This window comes from Agelaius tricolor, unplaced genomic scaffold (assembly GCF_023055355.1).
Source record: "Agelaius tricolor isolate 1412-34295 unplaced genomic scaffold, bAgeTri1.0.p SCAF_18, whole genome shotgun sequence".
In the NCBI taxonomy this organism is placed as follows: Eukaryota; Metazoa; Chordata; class Aves; order Passeriformes; family Icteridae; genus Agelaius; species Agelaius tricolor.
This window is the reverse complement of record NW_027269278.1, coordinates 13,036,950-13,064,876: the sequence shown is the minus strand read 5'-3', so window position 1 is coordinate 13,064,876 and position 27,927 is coordinate 13,036,950. Positions and strand designations below refer to the sequence as shown.

General features: G+C 41.5%; 1 long non-coding RNA gene across 1 annotated transcript in view; it reads left to right on the top strand.

The window, feature by feature from the left end:
• Window positions 1-24,181: 24,181 nt before the first annotated feature.
• LOC139597901 (uncharacterized) overlaps window positions 24,182-27,927 on the top strand; it is a 29,207-nt gene continuing 25,461 nt past the window's right edge. Inside the window, exon 1 of the long non-coding RNA XR_011681775.1 lies at window positions 24,182-24,395. This is a non-coding gene — a long non-coding RNA (uncharacterized lncRNA). The remainder of the gene's footprint in view (window positions 24,396-27,927) is intronic.

Here is a 27,927-nt window from a genome sequence, read left to right as displayed (position 1 = left end):
AGGACAGGAAGTGAAGGATGCTCTCAGGAGAGAGAATGCACACACGATGGAATTTCCGCCACCTTTCAGCTTGCACACAGCCAAACATGCAAGGATCCACACTGTGCCTTTCCTCACCACACCTGGAAATTGTTATTGACGCCTGGCAAAAGAGAAACCCAAACCTGCAAAGGCTGAGGGTATGATTTTGTCAAGAGGGTAAAACCACAGCAGGGAACTGGAGCCTTTCCCCCAAACCCTAAGCTCGTTCTTGCTCCTGCACCAGTCAGTCATTTTGTGAGCTCTGATTTATTCTTATTAGGAAAACAAAACACAGCAAAAGGAGGCACAAACCAAGCATTCATCTCATATTGATCCAAATTCTTTCACTTAACTCATAATTTCAATCCTTCAGAGAAAATGCATTTCTGCCCAGGCTTCAGCTAAATTGCTCCAAGAGACATATTCTAAACATATATTCTAAAAGTTGTCATGTGCCTCCGCCTCTTCTATTTGGAGAAAATGGGAAAAGCAAAAAAGCTAATGGAAGAAGAGCTGAGTATTTCAGAAATTTGTATTCTGCTTCTGCAAACCCAAGGGAATTCAACGATTCAGCTAAAAATGGGCAGCATTTGTTTTTGGTGTTCTTCATTTGCAAGTCTCTGGAATATTTTGAGCTTTAATCATTACACTAAAAGGAGACACGTTCTGCATTTGTGATTCTCTGGATCACAAAGGCATCATTTACACTTGGACAACAGCTTTTTGTGCTGGAAATCTCTAATCAGGATCAACACCTAAAATATGTGTGTGTGCTCTTAGGTGAGTGGGGAACAGCACCATAATTCCAGGCTGGGGTATCCCTTAATAGCCACACGTTTTATTTCCTATATTATGCCAGGAAAGTAGAACAGAAAGGTGTTAAGAACATCTGGGACTGTATAAATAGAATTACAGGTGGAGGGAGGCAAAGCCCCAGCACCATTAATGGAATTTTAAAAAGCAACCCATGTAGTAAATGTCTCCAGTATGCTGGAGATTCACAACTTTCTATGCTGGAATTTTCCTCCTATTTTTTTTAATTACTCACATGCCTGAGTAGTGTTTTCATTGAATTTTTAATTTCAAAGTGTATACAAATAGATAGTAAATATTGAGAGGTTAGTATGTAAAAACAGAGAGATGAGGAAAACAAGAATTTGGTTATTAAATCCTAAAGCAAGTAAGGCAAAAAAAAAAAAAATCCTACAGGAACCTCCAAGCCCTGGTGGAGTTCTTGAAAAAAAAAATAAAAATAAAAGTACAGACAAAGAATAGTCTCATTCTTTGGATAATGTTAACTGAAATGTGATTCCCTGCTTGACTCTGAACATTTACTTGAAATAGCACATTAATTTCTCTAATGAAATAATGGAAAGAAACTGAAACAATATTAGAGTTAATGACATTTTCTCCTGACTGTACTGGTACATTTCCTTATTTTCTGTGGGTTTTTTCATTTACATAGAGAACACCAGTTTTCTGCAAAGTAAATCAAAACTGCCAGTTCCTTTGAGTGATTGGGAAGGGAGATCCAATAGGGAGAAGAAGAATATCCTGATGGTACTTTATACTCAGTACTCAACACTCAATTCAAAGTTTACTGGAAGAGAATTTCCAGTGCTCCTCACTTACAGGAACTCCTCTAAGAGAGAATTTATGTGAGCAAGCTGATTTTATTGGAGTCTTTTCCAGTGCATTACACTGTAATGGAGCCCTCATTCATTTACAGACAAACTCCTGTCCTGGGCTCTGTTTCAAAGGGGGCTGAGCTTCCAATAATTAAATTGTGTACAGAAGGCAGTCACCTGAATTCCACAGTGTTAATTTTATGCAAAACAGAATCCTATTGATTTCTTGCACATTCTCAGCCTTCTACTGGAGTAACACACATCCCATCAAGGGTATGAAACAGATTTTTCCATCAACTGGAACTCTAAGGAAAGGTACATGATGTTTGAAGCTACAGTAAGTCCATGTATCAGAAGGACCAAGGAGAAAACAAGAATGGGGCCGTTTGCTGCAGGTCTTACACTTCCAGCCATAGTCAGTAATCCACTTGGGAATTCACCCTGGAATATTTCTTTTTACTCAGTCCATGCAATTCCCACAAAACATCAAGCAATTCTATGTCATATGTACATCTTTATTTTTTTATGGCATGGAAATTTGAACGAGCTCCAGAGCTGTTTCTCCCGCCTCCTCCCTCTCTCCCTGACGTTGCGTTGTCACTGCCACTGGAATGAGCGGCCAGCTGAGGAAAGTTTGGGATGCTCTGGGACAGGGAGAAATGAGCACACTGCCTGCAGCAGTCCCCAGGTGTCCAGGCCTGCAGCCCCTGTTGTCACCTGTCCCTTGTCGGGTCTGGAGCCCACTCTGTCACCTGCCAGGGCTGACATCAGTGCAGGAAAGCCCAGCTGCTCTGCCTGCCCTGCAGAGGGTGACGGGATGGAGCTCGTTTGCACAGCAAAGTCCACTCCAGACAAGGGAAATATTTCAATTATTTGAAGTGGGTTGTAGATTGGAGTTATAATTGAGGCTTGGTTATTGCAACGTGAGTGCTGATCCATTGCAGCAATCAGCACAGTGCCCTCACTCCGTGCAATTATTTAAAACTATTGAAAAGCAACACCCCATGGAAGCAATTTCTTTTCTCTTTTAGGGCATCATTTATTTGTAAATCACCCAGGGTGGGTCTTTGTGTTGCAAACATCACAAATGAATTCTGGTTCTCATAAAACAGGCATCTGATACCTCTTCAAATTGGAAAATAAAGCTGTAACATTATAAGAACTGCTCTAATTGACCCCTTCCTTTCACAAAACTCGCAAACAAATGTGAGCAGCAAAGAATAATGAAGTAAATTTTCTAAAACACATCTTTTTCTTCTAAGAAAAGCACAAGGTACTTGTTCTGTTGCACAAAGATTCCAGGAGAGGTTACACAAGCTTCACAAGAGATTGCCTTTCTAGCCAGGGCTGCAATGCTACAAATTTGCCAAATCAGATTTCAGGCATTTCAAATGGAAAAACCTTGAGAGACTGTCCAGGTCTGTGCAGCAATTCAGATATAATGCCATGAACAGGTCAGCTTTCCAATGAAGGAGATGGGGGCGTTTGCTATTTAGAAAATCTGACTGAGGCAGTGCATTAAGGCACGGGATCCTTTACAGGAACATTTAAGAATGAGGACAGTTCATCTGCCATGAAATAACCTCTCAGCTGACTTGGGTGAGACATGTCATCAGGGTCAAGAAAAGCAATTTTTTCCCCAGCCTCAGGTTAAAACACAGGAAGCAGTGTTTTGTTTTTTGGTTTTTTTCTGCTTTTTTAAGGGCAGCTATAAAAAGTCTAGACACGCATAGCCTCCCTGGAATACCTGATGATAGAGCAAGGACTGGATGTGCAATCCTATGTTTGACTCTGTCTTTGAAAAAAAGTTGTTTTTTCTTCCTCGTGGGCTGATTAGAGTGATACCATCATATTTCAAATCCAATCTGTGCCATCAGCATCAGCAGAAAGATTTGTTTAACTTATCAAATTCTATTGAGGCCACCCAGAAGTGACTCGACGACAATGCACAAATATATTCAGAGGGAGAAGATATCAAGTGGTAAATGACTATTCAGTATATTGTAAAAGCACAATAACAACCACTGGATGAAAGATAAAGCCTGACTCATCCAAATTAAAGTATGTTACTAATTATTTAATGACTGCAAGGGAAACTGCTGTATTAGGCTGGCTTGGGACTTTGTCACCTTTGTGGAGATAAACAAGGACTGACTGGACCCACATCCTGCAGCAATTTTTCAGAAGAAGCTGTTGCTGCCTTGGGGCAACAACATGGGCTTGTGCCACCTCCCTCTTTTCCCTCCCAGCCCTCCTCTCTGTCTCAAAACAGCACAGAAATCAGCAGGATTCCCAGAAATGGTAATTTGGTAAATGGTAATAATGGCCAGCAGAATGCAGAAGCTCAACACAGCACGTGTGCTCACCTCAGAATCCACCAAATCTGGATCACTGGATAAGATCAGTGCTATCCCCTTTGAACTCTGTAGCCAGCAGGATCTGATAACCAGCAGGAAAAAGATGAGGCACTGGGAAGAATGTTTCCCAGATGTGCATGATGCTTTTAGACAGGCACAGCTGCAAGTCAGGGCTGGAGAACCGGTGCCCTTTGATTTCCTCTGCCTCTGGGCCCAGGGTAGCAACAAGAGAGAGATGAATTTCAGGATCTGATCTTGATCTTACACCTCCTACTCCTCTCTGTGGACAAAGATCAGAGGGGGGAGTGGAAAGAGTCTCCTCCCACTTTGCCCAGCCCTGCTCAAAGCTCTGCTCAAAGCTCTGCTGTGGGGAAGTGCTGAACAGTTTGCATCCAGAACTTGCATCTTCTGGCCAAAGAGAGCAGAGCATGAGGATTCTGCTGCTCATGGCCTCTCTGAGGGTACCTGCCTTCAATCTGCACTGACAGCTCAGACATAAAGATCAATTTCAGCAGTTCCAACTCCACCTCTTCCACTGTTCATGACCTGATAATCCCACAGGTGGCTGCACTCCTCCACTCTCCCCATTGACCTTCATTTGACATGCCCAGACACTTACAGATCCTTTCACAGCAATCACTGTAAATCCATCCCAATGGGAAAAAGGAGAAATAAATCATGTAGCTTCATCTCTTCCCATTCAAATATTCATTTGCATTATATATAGATAATGAGATATCAGAGACCTCTTTCCTCTTCTCACTGTGCACACTGTCCTGTCAGAATTAAGGCTGCTCCAGCTCTTCATTGATTGCATTGAATCTAAAGATCAACATTTCTCCTTTTAGTCTCCACTCTCCAGGGTGAAGACCTGAATATAGATAATGAAAGAATCACTAGTCATAACCTTAGAATGGGATTAATTTCACCTGTACTTAAAGTACTGAGAAATCTTTTGCAATGCTGGGAGTGAAATTTCTGGTCCCGATGAGACAGTGGACAAAAGCAGAGCTGGAAATGTTCTGTCTGCTTCAGTGTCTTGAGACTGGACACTCTGCTGTGCAAAGCAAGTGCTGGGCTAAACCAAAGTTAAAAAGTAAAAAGAAAAATTAGGAAAAAGGAAAAACCCCTGTGCTTTGAAACCCAAAGAACAGCACTGCAAGCAGCCTTCAAATTTCCAGGCAGTGTCAAGAGCTGAGCCAGCATACAGCACAGCTGAGCTCACCCTAATCACTAGTCCCATCTTAACACCCTCGAGGAGTAACAGATTTTGAAATCTTCAAAATATTTGACCCCTGTGGAACAAATGGAATTGAAAGTCAAGCACTGTACAGAAAAAAAAAATACAAAAAACCCCAAAAACCCAAAAAAACCCCCACAAAACCCTAAAAGTTACATGTGAGGTTATTGAGCCAGTCTCTTATTTCAGGGAAAACAGACAGAGAAAATAGGTCTGGCCAAATATTGTACACCTGGAAATCTCTCTTGATGTCATGACTGTGTGCAGTCTCTTCAGACACAGTCATGTGACAGGGGGCAGTTTGTCTGTTTAACATCCTCTAATCCCAGTTTGAATTCTGCCTTCACCCCCTTTACCCTGCAGGTTCTTAACAGAAGTGGTTTTAGCTCTTTCAAAATGCAGCCCTCTCCCATCTCATGCTCCCTGTCCAAAGCCTTCCCTGGCTTCCAGCAACAAAATTCCACTAGTAACAGTGAGAGGTGGGTTAAACTCCTTCCTGGAGCCATTTCTGATGCATGAGATGTTAAACTGTGCTTCCAGGAACTGTGTGGATCAGTAAAGAGCTACACAAGCACCAGCCCAGAGGAAGCTGAAATGGGATGCTCAGGTGCAGAACTAAATTCATTTTAAAGAGGCTGAGCGAGTATTTCAGGGAAGAGTTTTGTGAATTAACACAGGCTCTACAAAGGCTGTGAAGATTTGCATGGAATTCAGTTTGAAAGTAATGAACAGAAATACCACCCCTACCTAAAGTGTTCTCCAAAAGCCCCTTACCCAACACTTCCTCTGGGCTTCTATCTCATCTCCTGATTGCTGCAGAAACATCCTTTATAAAAAACACATAAATGAACAAAATCCATGTTTTGCAGAGATTAGGGATTACATCTTTTTAAGTCTTGCAACCCTCCACATTCACTATATGAAAAAATAACATTGCTAGCAATGGCTCTGCTACTGCTCATGGAAAACATCTTTCCTGATCACTGACATGGCAGATCTGCAGCTGACATCTGCTCAGCAGTTTGAGATTGCTTTGCTGACACATAAAATTGAGTTTCACTGTGAAATCAAGATGATATCATTGGCTATTATAATAAGTTGCTAAAGCCCATGGTAATATTTTTCTGTCTTTTTCAATCAAATTGTTATCTTTTTGCTCTCCTCTCTCCCTCCCAGTTACCAGCTCTGATTTTATCTCCTCCACAAAACACTCATAGAAAAAGTATTTCCGTTGTGTTTTTAAACTGCTGTTGCTCTCAATAAAACTAATTAACATCTTGAAGTAAATCAGTTCCCTGGGTCTCCTTAGATTTCAAATGAAGCTGACCTATGCACAACAGGGTCTTCACTTTAGATTGAATGTGCTCATTAGTACCTCCTAATAAATGAGACTACGGGGTGCTGCTGCTCATCCCACCTCCCAGAAAGTGCTGCAGGAGGGGAGGGTGGAATTGGGACAACCATTTGATTTAAGCATGCCCCATACCTGTGCTCTTTTTCATAATTCATCAACAATTTAAAAGCTGAGAAAAGACTGAGGAAAAAATAATTGAGAGGCTCAGAGCTCCAGGAGGTTCCTGCTAAAAAACTGGGCTGAACAAGAGAGGCCTCGTGAGCAGCAAGGAGCCCCCCTGCACCCCTGTGCCCCAAGGACACACAGGCCTTGAGGATGCTGGGTTGCACCCTCAAAGCTGAGCTGTCACAGCCCAGCATCTCTGACAGAGCAGAGAAGCAGCTGAGAGGAGTTGGTCTCACATCTCCCCTACTGCAGGCTCTGTAGCCCATCATCATCATCATCACACTGAAACTCCAAGGGGAATGAGCTGAGCTGCTTTGAGTTCAAACCTTTCCGACATCCCCAAAAAGAGAGGAGAAGTTTTGAGGCAAGATTCCTCATCCTTACTTGTTCTTCAGCACAGCCACTACAGTCAGATTTCAGTAAAGAAAATGCCCCTGCACAGCATTTCCAGAGGTGACAATCTTCTGCTTCTGCTGAGAACCCTGAGGTTACCTGGCAAATTCATGCAACATTATTAACATCAGAAACACCCAAAGCATGCCCAGGTGAGGCAGGGGTGTGGGGACCCCTCCAGCCCCAGCAGAGAGGTTTGCTGGGTGGGCTGTGGCAATGGAAAGGTGAAGGTCAGAGCTGGGCCAACAGCACAGTGATGGAAACACAAGGACAGTCTCATCACCCACCTGTCCTGTAAGAGATCTGTGTGGATCCAGAGGAAGCATGAGCAGGGATAACACCTAGGGTCTGTTCAGAAACATTTCTGAATACCTTTAAAAAGTAAAGAATAAAATAAATAAACAAACAAACTAAAGCCTGGAACCAAACAACCAAGAATAAAGAAAACCAAACCAAACCAAACCAAACAAACCTAACCCAACAAAACCCCACTAGCTTCTTTCACTCCTTGTTAGCCTTTTTACTATTCCCTCTATGTGGGCCTAAAAGCTGTTCACAACTGGATTTCTTGATTCTACAGGCTGTCCCACTCAAAGAAGACCCCTTACAAAAGATCTCATCTATAAACCCTCATTTGATGAAAAAGAATATCTGTCTTTCCTGTCTAAATGCCAGGAGCAGCACTTCTTCCTCCTGAGAGCTCCAGATACAATCCTGATTAAATTAAACCAGAAAAATGTTCCCTCATTCCTTTTCAAAGTAGCAGATTACCCATAATCCCCTCCCTAGGAATTCAGATTTTCTTTCCCTTGGAAAAAGGCTCAGTCAAGTCACATCTGAAAAGAGACCACTTACAGACCTGCCATTCAGGATTAGAAAGTAAATAAAAGTAAATTCCTGGTAAAAGTGTTTCCTTTCATTCCCCAGTGATGAAAACAACACCTGCAACCTGATGGGTACCCAGTTGCAAAACTACATTTCCCAAGTTGCCACAGGTTCCCAGCTCAAATTTCCACACTAAATTTCCTTCTGTAAGAGGCTTTGTGGCCAACAAAAGCTTTTTACAGGTGATTTGGGAGGGTGGTGGTGCCATTTTTGTAAGTTGTTATTGTTCCTTTGCTGAGTAATAGATCACTAAACTAAAGAGCTGCAGCTTTTTTCTTGAGTTGATAATTTAGTACCTATTTCTTGAGTTGATAATTGAGCCTTTTATTCTCATCGTTTCTAATTCTCCTTTGCAAAAAGGTAATATTAAGTTACAGCTTTAGGTTAGCATGACCAAAATTTTCAATAGCTCAGTAGAAGAGAGTTTGAAATGTAGCAAAATTCACAGTTAGGCCTTGGTACTGAGGAGTCAAGAGCAAAACTGGCATTCCAAGGAGTAAAATCTCCAAGCTGTTTACAAACAAGGGCGTGTGCCTCTCTTGCCTGAGGCTGCTGATCAAATTATGGTCTGGGTTAGCTGAGGATTCAGAGGCTGTGGACTTTTCAGAGTCCACTAACTAAATATAGTTAGCATTTGAAAAAACCTTGCAGATTCATTAAGTTCTCTACTGAAAGGAGGAAGAAAGCTAAAGTAAATAGAAAAGCTCTTAATTAACAGCACAGTATTGTCTTTTCCATAAGGTATGCAAAGGAGCTTGTTTATTTTCCAGTCCCAGTAATGTTTAGATTATGTCCACTATATCTTCTTCTTTTTTTTTCCAGGAGAGTGAAGGTGGAGATTTCTTTCTGAATAATCCCTGAGTCCTGTGTGTTTGAATTCAGTGCATAAAAGGGGGGGAAAAAAGGCATTTAAAGACTTTGGGACTAGGTTTATGCTTTCAAAGATACTTTGGTGCTCACAGAATCAAATATTAATACACTGAGATTTAGGTCCTAAATATTAAGGCAGATGATATCTTGAAATCCTACTGCTTAGCTTGTTTGCTTAAAGTGCAAAAGTCTCTTTTTGTACCAGAGAGAGAGATTTATTCTTACAATTGATTAGAAAAAATGTAAGCACACAATTAGAGTTCATTTTCACCCAAGGCTTCAGAACAGCAATCTACCTCCTATGTTCCTTATTGTTTAACAAGGCACCTGCTGGGAGTTTTTATGTGTGGAGGTTAGGTATATTTAGAAGTATATTCTGATTTAAATACATGTTATTTTGATGTGACCTACTCAATTATAAATGCAGAACTCTGATACAAAAACACAGCTCCTCCTAGAGAACTAATATCTAGGCTTTAATTTAACTATTAAGCACTTCCAAATATACACACTAAATTAAAGCATTAGGGAAACCTCTTGTAGAGTGCAAACAAGGATCCTCTGCATTCCTCACCCCAAATGCCCCTTTCTGTCTTTGAAATTTAGTTCTCCACCTAACAAAACAAGTTTTTTAGTGCTGCTGGGTTTATGGATCCAAAGGGGACTAATTGCCAGGGTGTTTTAATATTCCTTTGCAGTGCTGGAGGATGCTGTTGCTCTAACCCCATTGTTTCTTTGCTTCTGTGGAAGTGGGGGCTCAAAGAGGGTCTCCAAGAAGAGGCAGCCACTGAGCAGAGCAGCAGGGATTTGTGTGCACATGGAGCCAGAGCCGTGCAAGGGCATATGCTGTCAGAAATGAGTGCTAATTGCCCTGGCATCCACAGGCCAATAAAGCTGATTGGTTTTTAATTCCTTGCACTGGGATTCCAGCTGCAGGCTGCACAAACAGAGCCACAGTTTGCAGGTATTGCTGGGGCTGCTCAGCTGTGCTGGTGGCTCAGTCCCACACAGAGATTTCTGCTGGGGATGCCCAGGTCACTCCATTCTCTATGTGGGCCTTGATGCCTTTTTGGGCTACCTAAAAGCAGAGGCCAAACAAAATTAAGGGAATAAAAAGCAGTTCTATTTATTGAAGGGCCTTCAGGTACATTTAGGACACATGTAGCCCCTCAGGGGTTACATCCAAAAATGGAAGACAGGTCATGGGTTTTCATACTTTTATAAGTTTGGTCCATAGTTTATAAGTTCCAAATTTGAAGATTTGGGATCCTTTCTTTCTTTTCTTTTTCTTTCTTTCTTTCTTTCTTTCTTTCTTTCTTTCTTTCTTTCTTTCTTTCTTTCTTTCTTTCTTTCTTTCTTTCCTTCCTTCCTTCCTTCCTTCCTTCCTTTCCTTCTTTCCTTCTTTCCTTCTTTCCTTCTTTTCCTCCCTCCTTCCCTTCCTTCCTTCCTTCCTTCCTTCCTTCCTTCCTTCCTTCCTTCCTTCCTTCCTTCCTTCCTTCCTTCCTTCCTTCCTTCCTTCCTTCCTCCCTTCCTTCCTTCCTTCCCCTTTCCTTTCTCTGCTGACTGGGCAGCTGATGTCATTTGCATTTCTCAGTTGGAGAATTATGAATTATGGTTATTTGTATATTTTGAACAGAGTTTAAAACCCAGGAGTGGGTAGTTGGATGTACAATGAGCAGAAAGAGCCAGGAGCTGGCACAACCAGGTAGATCCACCAGCTGAGCAGGTCTGGCTCTGCCAGTTCTGAGTGTTTTACTCACTTGTCTAAACCAGGAACATGGATTTTGCTTTTTCTTCAGATGCATTTCTACTCAGTGAACTTGTATCTCACAAATTTCTCAGGTGTTTTAAACTGCTGACCTTCAGCTTTTGCTGGCTGAAGTGGAAGTCTGTTGAAATCTTCCTGAGGGGTGCATGGGCTGCTGTAGTGTGGCTTGAGGCCCAGGGGACAATGGATATGATCCTCCTCATTCACTGCTGTCCTGCCTTCAGAACCACAGCAGGGACTCCAAAGAGTCACCAGAGCAGGTACAAACACAGTCCCTAATACTGTAGGAGAGTTATTTAGGGTGCCTGGCATTTGGAAGGCATTGACAGCTGTAAAATCAAGTCACACAAGGACTGTGGGATCTTGTGAGCCTCTTTTGGTCATTTCCAGGTGACCACTCAATTTTTCCAATCTCTCTCCCCATCTTTTCTCGCTGGCCAGAGATGATTCCCCACTTTGTAGGTTTGGAGAAGCAGTAAGTGGTATTTTCCTTAGAAACATGTTGCTCTTCATGGGAAGTTGAAGATTTACTGTGTTAACCAGAAAGAAAGTTCTGCTGAGGCAAAACCCAAAGAAATTTTAGGCTGTGGCAGCTGCATGGGTGGTTTTGTGTAACTGAAGTGAAAAGTCAAATGAGCAGATGTTCTGACCTGCTGCAATCTGCATGCACTGCAAACTGAATTGCCTGAGCATCACAGGAATATCTGAAACCTGTGTAGGATGGCACTGAGCTGAGGCCACAGCAGCTGTAAAAGCTCTGTTTTGGCATTTCACCATCTTCTAAACATAAACAGCAAAATAACTCAGCCATCTCCAGGCTCAGGAATGGCTGTGTGAGTTAGCCTCAACTTAAACCCTGTAGGTTAAAACTGGCTTTATAGCCAAATACACTCAGACTGAGGTCAGACAAGGTACTGGCAGGTTATGCAGGCAGGCTGAATCTTTTATTTTTATAAAACTCACTGGAATCCATTTGCAACAACAGATGCCATGGAGTGCATCTGCCTGATCATTCACCACTGATAATAGAGCTGGAGATAGCTCAGTGAGCCTCTTCATCATGGATTTCTATTTTCTTTTATAGTCTTAAATATTCTCACTGCCTTTATCTTAGAAAACATATTGCACTTTAGTTTCTATTTCGCTGGTTTTTGAACACTGCTATTTTTAAGGGGCTATTACTTTTCCCCTTTTGCTAAGTTCAGCATCTTATTCCTCAACAAGAAAAAGTATAACTGAATAAACTAAACTCCTTTTTTTTTTTTTTTGCTTTGTCATTCATATGACTTTGGAAAACAGTAAGCTGCAGATACTTTGGGTTTTGTGTATGTGAACCTGCAATCAATCACTTTCCTGTATTTGATTCCTGTATTTGAAAATCAACCACTTTCCTGTATTTGATTCAATGATTTTGTTTTTGTTTTTTTGTTGGTTTTTTTTTTTTTTTTTTGCTTACCCACAAAAAGACACTTAAACATTTGCAGTCAGTAAATGTTGGCAAGCAGATAGCTGTGCCGTGATTTTCCCTACTTTTCAAATTTTTTATTTTGGCATTACTTGAAAAGGGCATTCTTCTCTTACAGAATGTATTAAATTGGGATATGACCTGTTTCCCTCTGCAGAAATCCTATTCTAAACCTATTAATTTTGGGTACATCCTTATGCACACCAGATATTGTTCCTGTATCTTTATTTCATCACTAAGATTGGTCCATTTGATGAATTTATCCTCAGAGAAGCTGAAAAATAAGATTACAGGGGCTGGATTCAGTTTGACAAGCAGCAGCAGCAGATTTGCATTTGCTTTGCACTGCTGTGCTGCTTTCCCCACTCAGTAGTAGAACCACTCCTGAGCAAACCTCCCCCTGCTTTCCTTCACAGTCTGAGACAAACAGATGTTTGGTGAGATGTTTAGCATCTGAAATGATCAGTCTGCTCAGATGCTTGCATTTATTTACTTTATATTACTTGAGGCTTTGGGGGTTGGTTTGTTTTTGTTTTTTTTTCCAGTTGTGTTATGAAGAGAAAAACTTCAGAGTCCCATTGTGAGTTTCTCATCCTCAAGCTGCAGCTCCTGCCCAACAATAGGGCAGTGAACAATGGCCCATCAGAGCTGCAGGAAGCGATTCAGGATTTGAATTGGGTAATGAAGAGCAAATGTACTCTCCTCACCACAACTGCCTGGAAGTTGCTCTAAGATTTTATGACAAATCTGCAACAGTCCAGCTGCAAGAGAAATGTCTTGTGCAAGAGCAGAAATAGAAAACCTTAATTCATCAGCCATCTCTTTGATGGCTTCCTTCTTTCTTTCTTTCTCCCTTTTTTTTTCAGATGTAGTCAAATAAATGGATATATTCCACATGCCAGGTCAATGGTACACATTTTCCTTTCCTTCTTACACCAGAATAATCATGTTTGTGTAGGTGAGCACTGGTCTATGTAACACCAAATACCAAGAACACGGGCTTCTTCTTTTTTTCTTTTTTTTTTTTTTTTTTAGATCTCTTTATAAGATATACATCATATTTTGGTATTTGCAGAGCGAACAGTGTTCCTGGTTCAGACATTTGAATTGCAGAGGCAGATTTCTCATCTTCCTTTGGCTTGGCATGCTGCAGTAGGTCTGTAATTTATTAAAGTTAGCATTATTTGTGTTTAGTGCTGAAGAATGTCCACATTGGTTAGGCCTGGGGGTGAAATCAATGCCATGCAGAACACCAAGCCTCATAATTCTCATTCTGCAGCTAAACTGATGGGATGTTTAAAAGTGTGATGGATAAGTTGAAAAGTAAACCAAGGAGCAAGATCCCTCTAGTCTGTGAAAGGACTGGATAAAGGACAACAGAAATGAGAACAGGCAGGCTGGAATTTAGCAGCTAAAACACTCTAGTAGTGATTGGTGTTTATGTGCATACCTGGCATAGATAATTAACTCATTCAGAAACATTTGATGGACAAAGGACAGAATAATCAACAGGAAAATGCATGATCTGACATCTGAGGAACTGATTATGTGTCTGGGCAATGAGTGAAGGCTTGTTTGGACCTGCTGGCTGGATGTCTGGGGGTGCCTTGGACTAATTCACTGATGAACACCTGAACTCATCACTCACTGGACTAATTCACCTGGCTGGGAGATCTGGGCTTGGGCTTGGTGGGAACAGACCCAGGGAAACAAGGGCTGATGGATGAATGCTGGGGAGTGCTTTGCATTAATACTGGCTAGTGGGTAAAGAACTAATTATGGGAACAGGAAGAGCAATGAAAAGTTCTTGGGAAAGTTTGGGGAGGTGCAGCTGCACAGCAAATTTGATCAAATCTTGGGCTGTTCTGCCCTGTAGTTCCATGGTAGAGACAGAGAGTCATGCTTGAAGCACATCTGGGAAATTTATGTTTACTTCTCAGTCACAGAGTTATAAAAGCTGAGGAATGCAGATGCTGTTAAGTTACTTAAAGAATTCATGAAGCTGCTAAAATATCAGCCATTGAGTTTTTCTGGGTGTTGGGGAGAGAAAAAGAATTACATGATCATCCATCACAGCTTCTGGTAGAAAGGTGTTTCTTTCAGCATAGGTAGAGAGAAAAAACACTCTGGTTTTTGATAACAAAACAATTACCTCCCTTTCTGCTGCAAATCCTTCTGGTTTGAGGGAACAATATTTCCTAGAATGAAAGTAACAATGCTGGTTTGAAAAGTACATTATAAGCCAGAATAGCTTTCCCACTGCATTCTGGTTTATGTCTCTGCTATTGTATTTTAGTGTTTCTCTGAAATGAGCAAGCTGTGTCTTTTCCTTGTTGCAGTTTCCCAATGAGTGTATTGTGTCAGGTCACTAAATACAGCATATTTACAACTATTACTAACAAATCAAATTAAATGGGCCATGATTCTTTGGTTCTTGGTTTAATCAAGCCCTTTATATATTTTTTTCAAAAAGCAGGAATAGATCTCAATTACATAACTATTCTTCCCTAGAATTCTATGAAAAAGCTCCATTTTTTGAAACCTTGGTAGGAGAAAAATAGCAATAATGTTCTGAGCTCCTGTATAAGCTCCTTCTTGTTGTTCCTTGCTGCCACTCTGTACGGTTCATACATTTTTAGTAGTAGAATAAGAATATAAATCTCTAAATATGTGCTTTATTAGTATAGACAAATAAATAAATGAATTGCCCTAAAAATTGAAAGTGCCCCTTGAGATTCACTGAGCCATTCACAACCTAAGCTTAGCAGACAATGATTTACCAGACCATCTATAACTTTTATTTGAAAAACAAGGACAATTAAAAATAGTATGAGGCATTTTGGTCATGAATTATTCTGACCAGGATTGTAACTAGAATTTTATTCCAATGCCTAAATGAAATATCTCCCTGCATATCCAGTGAGTTTCATTATGGCTTCAGTTTTATTACCTCACTTTGAGAGATTTAATCCTTTTCTTGGACATGCATTACTCTTCAGAAAGTACAAATAAAAATGAAATACAGCAATTTTTTGGTGGGGGGTAAGGGGAGAAGAATAACAGGAGTGAAGGAATCAACTTTTATATTTAAGATGACTAAACTTTTATGGTATTATTTTATTGAGGTGCTCTTAGCATTGTAACAGCTTTTTGAAAACTCAGGAAGGGCAAAGTTTAGAGGCTTTTGTAGAGGCTGCAGACCTGGTGCTGTGGTATCCTGTTTCAGTAAGGTAGAAAAATCATAAAGGCTTCATAAAATCAAGCCCCTCTCCTGGAATCAGTGGCTGGCCTTACCAAAGCCAGCATTTTTGCAAGTTCTCGTGTGCAAGCAATCCTGGTGTGAGCAGTACATTACCATAACAATCTATTCCTGGGTAAAAAACAACTTGCACCTGTATAAACTGGTTTTACTCGTTAGATAGAAAAATGAAAACTGTCTCTCACTAACAACTGTCCCTGTATGCAGATACTGAGAGTTTGAGTGACCAATCAATACAGGATAACAACTTGTTGCTAACCAAGAAAAGTAATTGGCAAGACAACTGCTGACCAATTGGAGTCCCACACGAGGTCTGTAAAACTGTATGAAAAGGAGTTATTGAATAAAGGATGGGTTTTTTCCACCCTGAAGAAGATGGAGTCTGTGAGATTTATCCCCATTACTCCTTTCCCACAGCAGTAGCTGTGGTGGGACCCTTGGAGGGTCCAGGTGACCTGGATGCACACTCGAGGAATTTTCTCTTGTCAAAAGAAGAGGGACAGACTGAATTCCTTCTTTCCAACCCAAATCCCAGCACCTCACCTCAGCCACTCCCCCCTGTGCCTTGGAGCCTCTTTGGATAAAGCCCAAGGGATGAGGGAAAAGCCAGAGAACTGCAGAATTCCTTCCAGTGTATTCCTTCCTCTGTGGCAGTGGCACAACCCCGGGGTTCCCCTTTTGTCCCCGGGGGCTGTGGAGGGGCTGAGCCCTCCTGGAGCAGGGAGCAGAGCACAGACCCTGAAACCCCAGGGCAGCTCCAGGGCTTTGAGATGGAAAAGGGCGACCCAGGAAGAGAAGCCTCGCTGCAGGGAGGGTTAATAGGTCCAGCTTTTTATTTTCCATGAAAGTCACCGTTCAAATAATTTAATAATTTTTGAGTTCTGGCTACCCTGACAAATGTTTCTCTTCACTCTTCCTTCCCTTTCTTGCTCCAGTTTTCATCAGTGTCTTGGCACTTATAAATCCAACCTATTTTGTGTGTGAAGGGTAAAGATTAATGCTGCTGAATGGGTTTATCTTTTTAACAGTGCTGTCACAGGCTGAAGCATGTTACCCACAGTCTAAAAGAAAATTGCATTGTAGATATTTTCTGCCTGAAAATGAATTTGCTCTTTTGAAATATAGATGGAAATAAAACTATTGTGTTGGTAGATAAAGATATATATTTTTTAACCTGTTTTATTGCATTTGTGCAAACAAATGCAGTATGAGTCTTAAAATGTTACTCCAGAAGAGGAAAAGGGAAAGAGAAAAGAAAGAAAGAAAAATTAAAAACAAAGGTAAAGATTGAGATAGAAACACAAAACAGGAGAGTGAAAAATTCCTGCAATTAAACCCAGTGGTAGAGTTTAGATGCAAAAGGCACAAGGTCAAAATTTAAAAATTATTGGTGCTCAGCTGCTGTGTTTTATTTTTTGAAGTCAAACAATTGACATGGAAAATGATGAGCAAAGTAAATTGATCTGTCTGCACACTAATGATGGAACTCATATGATAAATCCCTCTGAGAATAAAAAAATAAAGAAGATTCTGAATATGAAGTAGTAGGAAAATTTTTCTTCTTGTAGTACCTGTGGAAAGTTATAGGAATGGAATAGATTATAACTTCTTATATATGTGGGAAATATTTGATTGAGATTGAGACTGGAGTATCAAGGAAGAAAGAGTTTCACCTATTAATTGTTTTTATTTAAAAATTAAAACACCTAGAGGGGAATATAAAGTCTCAATCTGCAGAGGAATTTCCAAGAGAGCTACTCTGTAGTTAAACTCACAGGAAACGAAAAGTCAATGGAAATTGCACCTCAAGAACACGAATGGAAAAAGATGGTGCAAGTCCAAGTGCAGGAAATGAGCAAATGCTAAAGGAAGCAGAACCACCTTACATGGTCCCTGTGTGTTCTGTCAGTGCAGTGCCTGCAGAAATATCCTCAACACCACAGACAGAATTCCTCTTGAGGAGAGTGTCCTGAGCACTGGCTGTGGTACCCTGTTTCAGTCAGGTAGGAGCTGCTGCAGACTGGGGACAGGCACAGGCCAGTGACTCCACAGATGGATTCCAGCACCTGCTGTGGGCTCTGTGCACAAAACACAGGGGAAGATTTATCCCAGAAACCTTCACCTACCAGCTCTCTGTGTCTCACTTCCTGCAGCAGGTCCCACACTCAAGATCTTCTCCTTCCATGTTTCAATTGATTATTGGTTGTCTCTGCACTATGCAGAAGCTGACCTTCAACACACCCTGACCTTCCTGTAGCTCATGTAAATACTTCTGAAATGTAAATACTTCTGAAATGTAAATACTTCTGAAATGTAAATACTTCTGAAAAGTTTTCTCTCAGCCTCTTCTGGAGGAAGCAGGGCTCAGGGAGACAGCCCAGGGAGAAGCTGGGCTGCTCACCAGAGCTCAGGCTGACACAAACTGAAAGTCCCAAGAGCTGTGAAGAAGCTGGAGAGCAGCACAGAGATGGTGGTAGCAAACTGGGTGTGTGGAAGAGACTTCCCAGGAGCCAGATAACTGCAGAAAACAGTGACAGTGAATAAGAAATTTTAAGTTTTCTGGTGACAAGGGAAAACCCTGTCACCCTAATTTAAGGATGAGCAGCTTTGCATGTCTGTTGCTTCCTGCTCTTATGCAGATACTGCCTTATGCCTGATCTTATTAATACTGACAGCAGAAACCTGAACCATGTGTTTCCAGCCTTGGACTCCCTTGTTCTTACAGGATGGGAGGTCAGCAAGGCAATAAAACTTCTGGTTAAAACATTGTTTAACACGCTGTCATGAGTACAAAACCAGCGTTTTTCACCTTTAGTATTGAGTGCTAAGTACAAAACCAGCATTTTTACCTTTATTATTGAGTGCTAAGCTGCTGATTGATGTTAGAGAGGAGTCACAGATCTCATATTACAAGGTGAGGCAAATGTCCTGTAAAGCCACCCCTATTCCCCAGTGAAAAGAGCAAGATTTCAGCAGGTTCCCACAGAGCAATCCAACTCCAGGCTATTGCATAGGAAGTGCTTTGGGAAAACCTTTCCTGAGGCTTTTAGTGTGAGCCAACAGGGGTTGTAGCTGATGCTCAAAATCCCCCTTTGAATCAGTGGATATAGAAAGTGAAACCTGTTTTCTTGAGCTTGACTTTGGAAGATTACCCAAAGAAAAAGTCCTTAAAGGTTTTCCTGAGTCCAAGGTATATTATGTGTGGTGGTACCAATTAAGAACTGACACCTAGATTATTTTCCCTTTCAACCCAATAACTGATCCCAAAGAGCCTGCAATGCAGACTTTTCTGCCCAATTACAAAATGCCACCCAAACCCAAGAAGAAGAAGGAAGAAGAAGCATGAAGAAGAAACCCAGGACGACCCCCTGTGCCCTCCATCTTGCTTCCATCCACAACATATTTTGAGATAAAAATCTCAAAACCTAAGTTTCTCACCAAGTGATACACCCACACTGTTCTCTGTAATCTATTTCACACTTTTTGTGGGTTCCAGTCTATCTTGAAGTTTAGGAAACTTTCTCCATGAATGAGGGTCAGAGTCAGTGCTGCCCTGGGGGTCAGGGCACCCCAGAGCAGACACAGAAACATTCCCAGTGCCCTGGGTTTCCACAATTATGGATGTCTTATTTCAGAAGAACTGCTTGCACATTCCTAAAAGGTGTCACCCAGCCCAGGGAGTGTTTAGCAACAATATCTCCCCACTACACACAAAGGTATTTTGCCATTCTCTCCTCCACCCAACTGCCTGGTCTCAGTTACAGCTGTCTGGGCACAGATGGCTTCCTCACATCCTGATCTAAGCCTTTCTTGGATTATCTAACACACTGTAACTGCCTTTCCCCAGCTATTTCTCAGACTGACAGTGAGCCCTGGCATCAGGGTGACAGTGGCAGCACTGAAGGCAAACACTGTCCCAGCTGCAGCTGGGGCCACCACAGGTAGGGCCAGCAGCTGGGACAGGCAAAGGAAACCTCACATGTGGCCTGGGCTGCAGGTACCAGCTTCATTTCTTGTCCATTTCTGCTCCTTGGCAGGACCTCCTGACTGATGCCAAACCCCCAGGCCAGTTCAAGATCGCCCACAGGTCCCGTTGTGAAGAGGTGAATACAATTTGTCAAAAACACGAGCACAGGAGGTTTCAGAGAGCTCCAGGGGCTCAGGTTTGTGTAGACAAAGCTTGGGAGATCAGCCAGGGATGCCATCTGCTCTGGGCTGGTGCAGTGCCAGTGCTGTGCCCGTGCTCTGCTGAGAATCCCCCTCTGACAGCGCCCAGCCCTGCCCTCTGCCACAGCCTGGCACCCAGAACTAGCGCTGGCAAAGCCCTCCCTGCCAGCTCTGCTGCTCTGAACACACACAGCAGGGAAAGCTCTCCTCTGCTGCTCTGCTTAAGGGCTGCAGAAAGCTTTGACTTGTCAAGACCAGCAGAAATACAAAATATTTCTGTTACTGTGCGCAGGAGGCCAAGTTCTGATAGAGAACAATCTCCTCCTTAAGAAATTTTATTCAACTTTATAAAGCACTCTTGGAGACAAGTGTAATAAAACCCCAGAGTCCTAGTTCAATATCTAACAGTACCACTAAATTTATTTATTTATTTGTTTGTCTGTTTGTTTGTTTATAAAGAGCAGGAGGAAGATCTTAATCTGCTTAAAGGGCAGAGCAGAGTCAGCTGTCAATTATGTAAATAATATATGCATGTAATCTCCTTCTGTCTCCCTTTTCTTTTTGCTTAAAAAAAAAAAATCTTTTTCTCTCTTTTTGCAATGCCATTCTGCAATCCATTCTGTGCTTTGCTGAGCACAGGTCTCTATTCACAAGGCAGGTCCACCTAACAAAAATCCTGCTTCAAATCCATAAATCTTTTCCCAGAAGTGCTTAGATATTGGTTCAGGAAGCAGACAATTAAATAGAAATAATGGCAGAAAAGTAACTGGAGTGATTTAGGAAAAAAATGTCCACTGAATGTTCAATAATAATAATAATAATAATAATAATAATAATAATAATAAAACAGAGCAATAATAAAGGTATTGATAATTTATTCTCCTGTCTCCCTCTGCTCCAAACCTGGGAATGTATCTTTCAGCTCCATCATGCAAGTATTTCCTCTATGGAGAAGTACAAAATATTTCAAGTGGAGAATTACATAGTTTTCCATAAGCTGCTAGAATCTACCACAAACTTTTGTAGGAATGTTGGTGGTTTTTTTCCTCAATTGTCTTAACAAGACGGAGCTAAAGCTGAAGCCGCTTTACGAGGTGGGGTTTGAGATTTGCCCGGCTCTGTCCCGTGTTCAGCAGGGCTCGGAGGCAGCTGAAGGTGCGGGGAGCGCTCCAGCCCCGATCCCGGGATGGATCTGAGGATTCCTCAGCGCCACCTGCTGCCCCTGGGAAAGATACGGCCGGGAATCGGTTTAATTCATTTCCTGGGGTTTGTTTGGTTTTTATTGGTGTTTATTATTATTATTATTATTATTATTATTATTATTATTATTATTATTATTATTATTATTATTATTAATCGTACACATGTGAAATATATTTTTATAATATAATATACAACTTATATTTTCTAATATATTAAAATGATATTTTATAATATAATATACAACTATAATATCATATATAATACATATTATAATATTATATTGTATATAATATATATACAATATAATATTATAATATATATTATATGTGTATAACATATATAATATATTGTATAACGTTTATATATTTTTATATAATATTATATATTTATATATATATATATGTAATATTTTGGTATGTGTATATATATATATACATATGGACACTCTGTGGAAGTGGAAAACAAGTAGCTTAATATTAATTACTGGCAATGTATATATATTTTTATTTTCTTTAATTCCCGCAAAGGAAGTGATTCCTGGGGAACACTGGAGCAAACCTGCCAGGCAGCAAAGCAGCAGGGTCTGACTTCCCAGCCCTGGGACATGGATTTGTCAGCACAGCAGAGACTCCTGGACACTGATGTTATTCCCAAACTCACCACACAGAGGGTTTCAGGCAGAGCCCAAGCAGCCCAGGGCCATCACAGGGGTTAAACCCCCACTGCTCCACCAGTCTGTGCTGGGAGCTGTTTGTAGGAATAAAGTAGAAATGGAAAGGTTTCCTCCTTTACCCACTGAAATTAGAAAATGGGAGAATTGGGAAGAGAGCAGTGCTGACAGGCTTTGGGAAGGTACAAAGCAAATAGTTGGGTAACACAGGCATTATTTATATCTGAGATTCCCAGCTGGAGAGGTATCCCAAACATCCCTGCCTGCCTATCACCATTGTATCCTGGGAATATACAGCAAACAACAGAACAACTTATCATGTTGTTTCCCTTGTAATAATCTCAGTAATTTACTGGGGCTGGATATTAAAATGTCTTTCCCTACTGCCAGGCATTTGCATACATCCATCAGCCAGCTTGTATACGTGGGATGGGAGATGATTTAATGCTGCCAAGGAGGCTTAAGATGTGGATAAATGTTTTTGTAAGGGTTGTTAATATTGTCATGCCAAGATTAAGGAGGCCAAAGACTTGTCCTAGGCATAATGACTGGCTGAAGCAATCCTGGAAGCATCCCTGTCTAGGGAAGTTATATATAAGAAAGGTTTTAGAAAACAATATCTAATCACAATATCTAGCAGAATAGAATTTCACTCTAATCATTTCGATCCAAATACAAAATCAAGTTTCTTGAGTGAATTTTCTCAATACATCTGCAGTTTGAGCCTCCAAGTATTACAAAGCTGAATATTTGCACATTTGATCTGCCTGGACACTGGCCCAAATTAGCTTTGTGCATGCCCTGGAGCAGCTGTTCTGCATGCATGGATGGCAAGAGGGAATACCAGGAGTAGGAGGGTACATACCTGAGGCTAGGACAGACATAAATTCAATAAGCATGGACAGTCTGTGGAAGTGGAAAACAACTAGATTAATATGAATTACTGGCAATGATTTACATTTTGTGAAGAAATTACTTTTGCTCCTATGGAGTTTCTCAACTACCATTTGAATGCTCCTGGCTTCTTTGGGGGGAAAAAGAGAAGTGCAAAATCTTGGTCGATTAAAAAATGTCATTAAGAATATTATTCATCAAGAATATTTTTACTGATATAAGCCCTGAAGATTCAGGAAACCAACTGAAAGACAAAATCAGAATTGTGTTCTTTGCAGTCCCTGTGTGCACATCTGCTTGATCCTCCTTTGCACCCAAACCCAGCTGAACACAAACACCTGGATTGAGCCAAGACCTGGGATGTTTCTGATGTGCTGTCAGTAGCTCAGGGCTGGGAGAGAGGCAGCATCTCACTCCTTGTGCAGATGCTGCACTTGTTACAGGGATGTTTAATGCTTTGGAAATGCAAACAAGCTCTGGTGATCTGAGAGATGCATGGCTGCCATTAATGTGCTTTACCAAGTCAGAGTTCTGGTTGTTTGTCTGGGGGATCCACAGCAGGTCCATGTTAATTAATTCAGTTTTACAAGACAGAACAAGAACAAGATGAATATCTACAATTCTCTACTGCACCCCACAAGAATTTCCCAGAAGAAATAACTACTTCCCAGAAGAAATAACTTTACTGAACTGATTCTTATGCTAGTAAGTAACAGAAAGAATGTAAAGGAATCTGAGCCTCCTTATCAATGAATTTAACATTATAAGCAGGCACTTTTTCAATAAAATATTTACTTTTCCTACCTCTGCATGGAGAGGTATTTTGAATTAGAATAAGAGCCGGGTGCTTCAGGCACCTGTGCAGGTTCATTTGCAGCATGAGAAGTGCAGTGACTCTCCTGCAGACACTCTGTGTGCAAGAGCTCAGCTGGGGCCATGGGGACACACATTCTTTGCTTTTCCCTGCTGATCATTTGCCTTTTCTTCTCCAGGGCAGTGCCCAGACATGTCAGGATTTAATTTCTTAACAAAGAGGAAGAGATTGTTTCACTCACAGAAGTGCAGAAACCAAACTGCTCCTGTGGAGGCTGCAGTTTCTGTGGGGATTAAAGGATCTTGGCCAATTCACCTCTAAAGATCTACTCTATTGCCTCTTGCTACTGTATGATTTTTGTCAGGAAGAATTCATATTTCCAGTTGGCTTTGGCTTTGTGGATGTCTGTTGAACTAGAAGTATTTTTAACGTGTCACTTTATCCACAGTCCAGTGTGACTCAATTTCCATTTCAAATACAGCTCAGATCTGACTAACCTTTTGCTTCTTCAACATTTTCAAGAAACTGTAAATTCCACTATTTAATTAGTGGGTCAAAGAAGCTGAGCTGCCTTCATGCAAAAGAGAACCTTACAGTGATTAATTAAAATTGCTCTCACTGTTCCAGCTTGGTAGATAGACTTGAGTATGGCATATTCTGCTGCAGAGTGCAAAACAAATTGTGCTAAACTTAGAGAAGCAAAGGGAAATGTGATTATTACAAATGGGGGAACAATTTTTGCAGTATGCAGAGAATGATTTTTAAAGGACACTTTCAAGAGTTATGATGAACAGAAATTTGATCAGCCTTAATGTTCATTCCCTTATGCTGTGCTGGCAGATGTCTCTGGGCTCAGGGAGCTTTTACACACCATTTTACCCTTAAAAAAGAGGAGGAACAAAAATATTATTTACATGAATTCTGCAGAGCTACAGTGCATTGTGCAGTCTCCTCTGGTTCTTATACAAGCAGCCAAGTAATGAGAAGTCATTTCCAGAATAACATGTTTTGAGTATGCAGAAGGCAGCAAACAAATGAAACAATATTAATCTGAGATGTTATCAGACATATTAGGGAGAATTCTTTTGATTTGTTGGAGAGACAAAAGTCTTTCATTGGTTGCTTGCTTCAGACCTCCTTTATGAACCTCCCAGCTGTGGCAGGACTGGAAAGAATATTGAAAACCTGAACTTGAGGTTTCTGCATGAATGCTGATCTCTACTTGCTTGTCTGCTTGGTCAGGTAATATCAAAAGTTTTGTTCCTTTTGATACAAACTTCAGCTTTTGTGGGATGATAATTTTGCAATTACAATCACAGTTTGGCTCATCTGTGTGTGAAGGACTTCAGGTTTTGCCTTGGTTCTCTCCCTGTGTCACAGCCATCATATACTGCCTGAAGGAGCATAAATCTAAATGCATTACCTGTTCTCCTATCAAGATAAATTATCTGTTTTCTATCAAGATGTTCAGTTTACAACTGGGGGACCTAAGGCCAAAACCTCAGCAGGTGCTTGGATGGAGAAATGAAGCTGGAATATTGTCCCATTGACCTGAGGAGCTCCTCCCTGGGAATATCACACCCCTATGACCCCTGCCAAGCACTGGGCAGGAAGCACAGGATGCTGAGGTGGTGATTGCACTGATGCTGTCTTCATCTCTGGGTGCCTTGTGCAGCTCCTCCTTTGGGACTGCAGCCAGCAAGGTGTACCACATCTTTTCTCCTGGCTGGTAGATGGGAAGTGCAGATGTTTCCACAAGTCTGGGACTGCACTTGTGATGGTTCTGTGTTGGTGTGGCAAGGAAATGCCAACAAAACAGGTAGGAATGAGGGCAGCCAGCAAAATAGAATATTTTGAGTTATTCTCAGTTGAACAGACCTCTTATTTATTGTGTGGTTTAGTCTCTTGTGCCTTTCTTTCAGTAAAATACATTCATTTCATTCTTCAAAAACCTTCTCTAGCTCCCAATGAGAGGATTCCTCGGGAGAAACAGCAGGTGAAGTTCTGACAGTGGATAATAGAAGTAATTTCCTTTGTGCATTTCAGAAACCTCAACTTAACCTGTTTTCCTTCCCTCATGCACACTCTCACACCCCATGGCTCGTGGATCCACCCCTCGGTTAAAAGTTTAAATGCTGATCAGCAGGAGCTGACTTTAATCACCACATAAAGGCCACTGACAAACAGCTTTCCCAGTATGGATCCTGTACATGCTTTTACCTTTCCACACTGCATTTATATTTGGAATTAACCCCACAAACCCCCCACTAATGTAAAATCCAGACTGCAGTAGCACTGCCATCTGCTAAAAGACCAACAGTGCAGCCCAAGGCACCAATGACAGCAAGAGGAGGCATTGGGTTTGTGAATTGAATCCTCCTGCTGTGCCCAAGTTGTATTTATTCCCCTCTGCTGCTGGGTGCAGGGTGCCTGGGGCAGCAGTGGGTGCTGTCCTGGGTGGGTGCTGCCCTCAGCACCACAAACACAAAGCCTGGGGGCTGTTCCCTGCAGCAGCCAGCAGCGATTTCCATGACAACCAGCAAGCTGATTACTCAATTACAGCCTTCCTTTTAGAAAGTGACATCAAGCCAAGGGGACAACACATCCTCAGCTTCCCATGGTGCTTGATTTTCAAAGCACTGAGCTATGTTTAACTTTTTAACGTACCTTGTGATTATGTTTGCCAACCTAGTTCTGGATCTCTCTTTTTTTAAATTGTTATTCCCTTCATCATTATTTTGTTCCAATTGTTCTTTGAAATGACAAGAAAGTGAAAAACTACTTAAAACACTCCGTTTTTCTTGTTGCAGGAAGCATGCAGCTCTAACCAACACCCAGTGAAAAGCTTTATTGGCATGGGGGGGCTGTGACAGATGCACTTTCAGGGGAGTGCTGGAGCCATGATCTATTTTGCAAAATGTGCCAAACCTGTTACAAGAAACCTCAGCACAGCTACCCATGCTGCAGTCTCTGAAACTGAGTTTTCTCTTCATGCTGTGCAGGCTTTTCATACCTAATGTGCTCCTGTAGGTACCAGCACGCTGTTCTCAGGGCTGATGCATTTTTCATCCTTCTGCACAAGCAGAGATTACAGGATATTTTCCTGCAGCTGAAGAAAGGGGGAAAGCTGAGCATACACTTGTGATACTGCCTTTTATTGCTCTGTTGGATCAGTTCACATTTATAACATCAGCTGTGCACAGACTGAGGAATTCCTTTCTTTTTCATAGGGATACAACTGCTATTGTAGCTCCTTGAGGGGCTGGTCAAGGTCTTCCTCATGGTGGACAAGAGAGAGCTGTCCAGTGACAAACCTCCTTTACCAAGCAAAGTGGAAGGAAAATAGAAGCAGGGAAATAGAAAGTTGCTTTGCTGATGGCCTTGCCTGGATTCATTGGATCCTAGAATAGTTTACATTGAAAAGGACGCCCACAGGTTAGCTCATCCAGCCCTCACTCAAAGCAGGGCCAAGCTCAGGGTTAGATCTACTTTCAGAGTTAATAGACTTTTTCCAGCCATGGAAAAGGACAGCTCAGGGCCTTTCAAAGCCATCTCTGGAGTATTTCCATGGGCAGAAACAGCCCAGGCTCTCTGGGCTGCTGTTCCAAGGTGTAACACCCTCTCTGCTCTCAGTCTGCTCTGTCTTTCTCCTGGGGATGATCAACCAGGATTCTGGGTGAGATGAGCAGAGCCCTCCATTTTATTCTCATTTATTCTCTCATTTACTCTCATTTATTCTCTCTAGGTTTCATTTTATTTATGTATTTTTACTTTTTTTTTTTGAGAACCTAGAGTTTAGACAGTTTAATAGACTGGAAAAATAATTGAGAGAAAGATCCAAATATCTTTTCCCCCCTCTAGGGACACACAAGCCATTTCACTGGAAATACAGAAAGTGGAGAAGTTTGCACTCTTTTCACTAGTGCTTTGGTTTTGTGGTAAGCATTGTAAAGGCAGAATTCAAAGAGGAGAAGTGACACCTGTGACAGCCCTGGAGTGCAGTGGGACCTGTGTCAGGTGAAGCAGACAGGAATGCAGGAGCAGCTTTGCAGGGGGATGTCAGTGCAGCTTGAGGAGAGTGCTTGAACCTCCCAAACATGAGCTGTGGCTGCAGGGAGGGGTCAGAGAAGAGAAACAGCAGCACTGGAGACAAACATGGGTCAGCAGCTGTCACCCAGCACAGCACTGAGCTTCACAAGACCTCAAAATAGCTGAGAGAGACCTCAATCCTTCACTTGGTTTTAACTTTCCATCCTCCTTCAAACCCCACCTGGTATTTCTTGATCCATGATCTCAAACACATCCAGAGGTCATTAAAATCCTCTCCTTGGTCTGCTACAGATACTCTGCATTTCAGTCAGTCTCTGCACCTCAGGATGTCCATTAGAGGTTGGATTGGGATCTGGAGTCAGGCTGGGCTCTCCTGATTTATTAAATTGAGCAGTCCTTGTGTCAGCCACACTCAGGTGCTGAATTTCATTCCAGGCTGCTGGGTAGTGAAAGAACAAATTCTTTGGCATTTTTATTGAAATATGTTCACTGCACTTTGAGACACTCACTGAAATTAAGATTTTTCTTTCCTGTGTAATTTATGATCAAGGGAACAGAGCCAAGGACTAATTTATTTTACCAAATAAGTCTTTAGTCTTTCCATTTATGTGCATGTAATATATGTTATCATTTCTATTTTAGAAGGGTGTGATTATTCTGTAGTGCTTTCCAGCATTTATATCATCTTTGTTCTTCTCCAGGTGAAGAAAACTCAGAACATCCA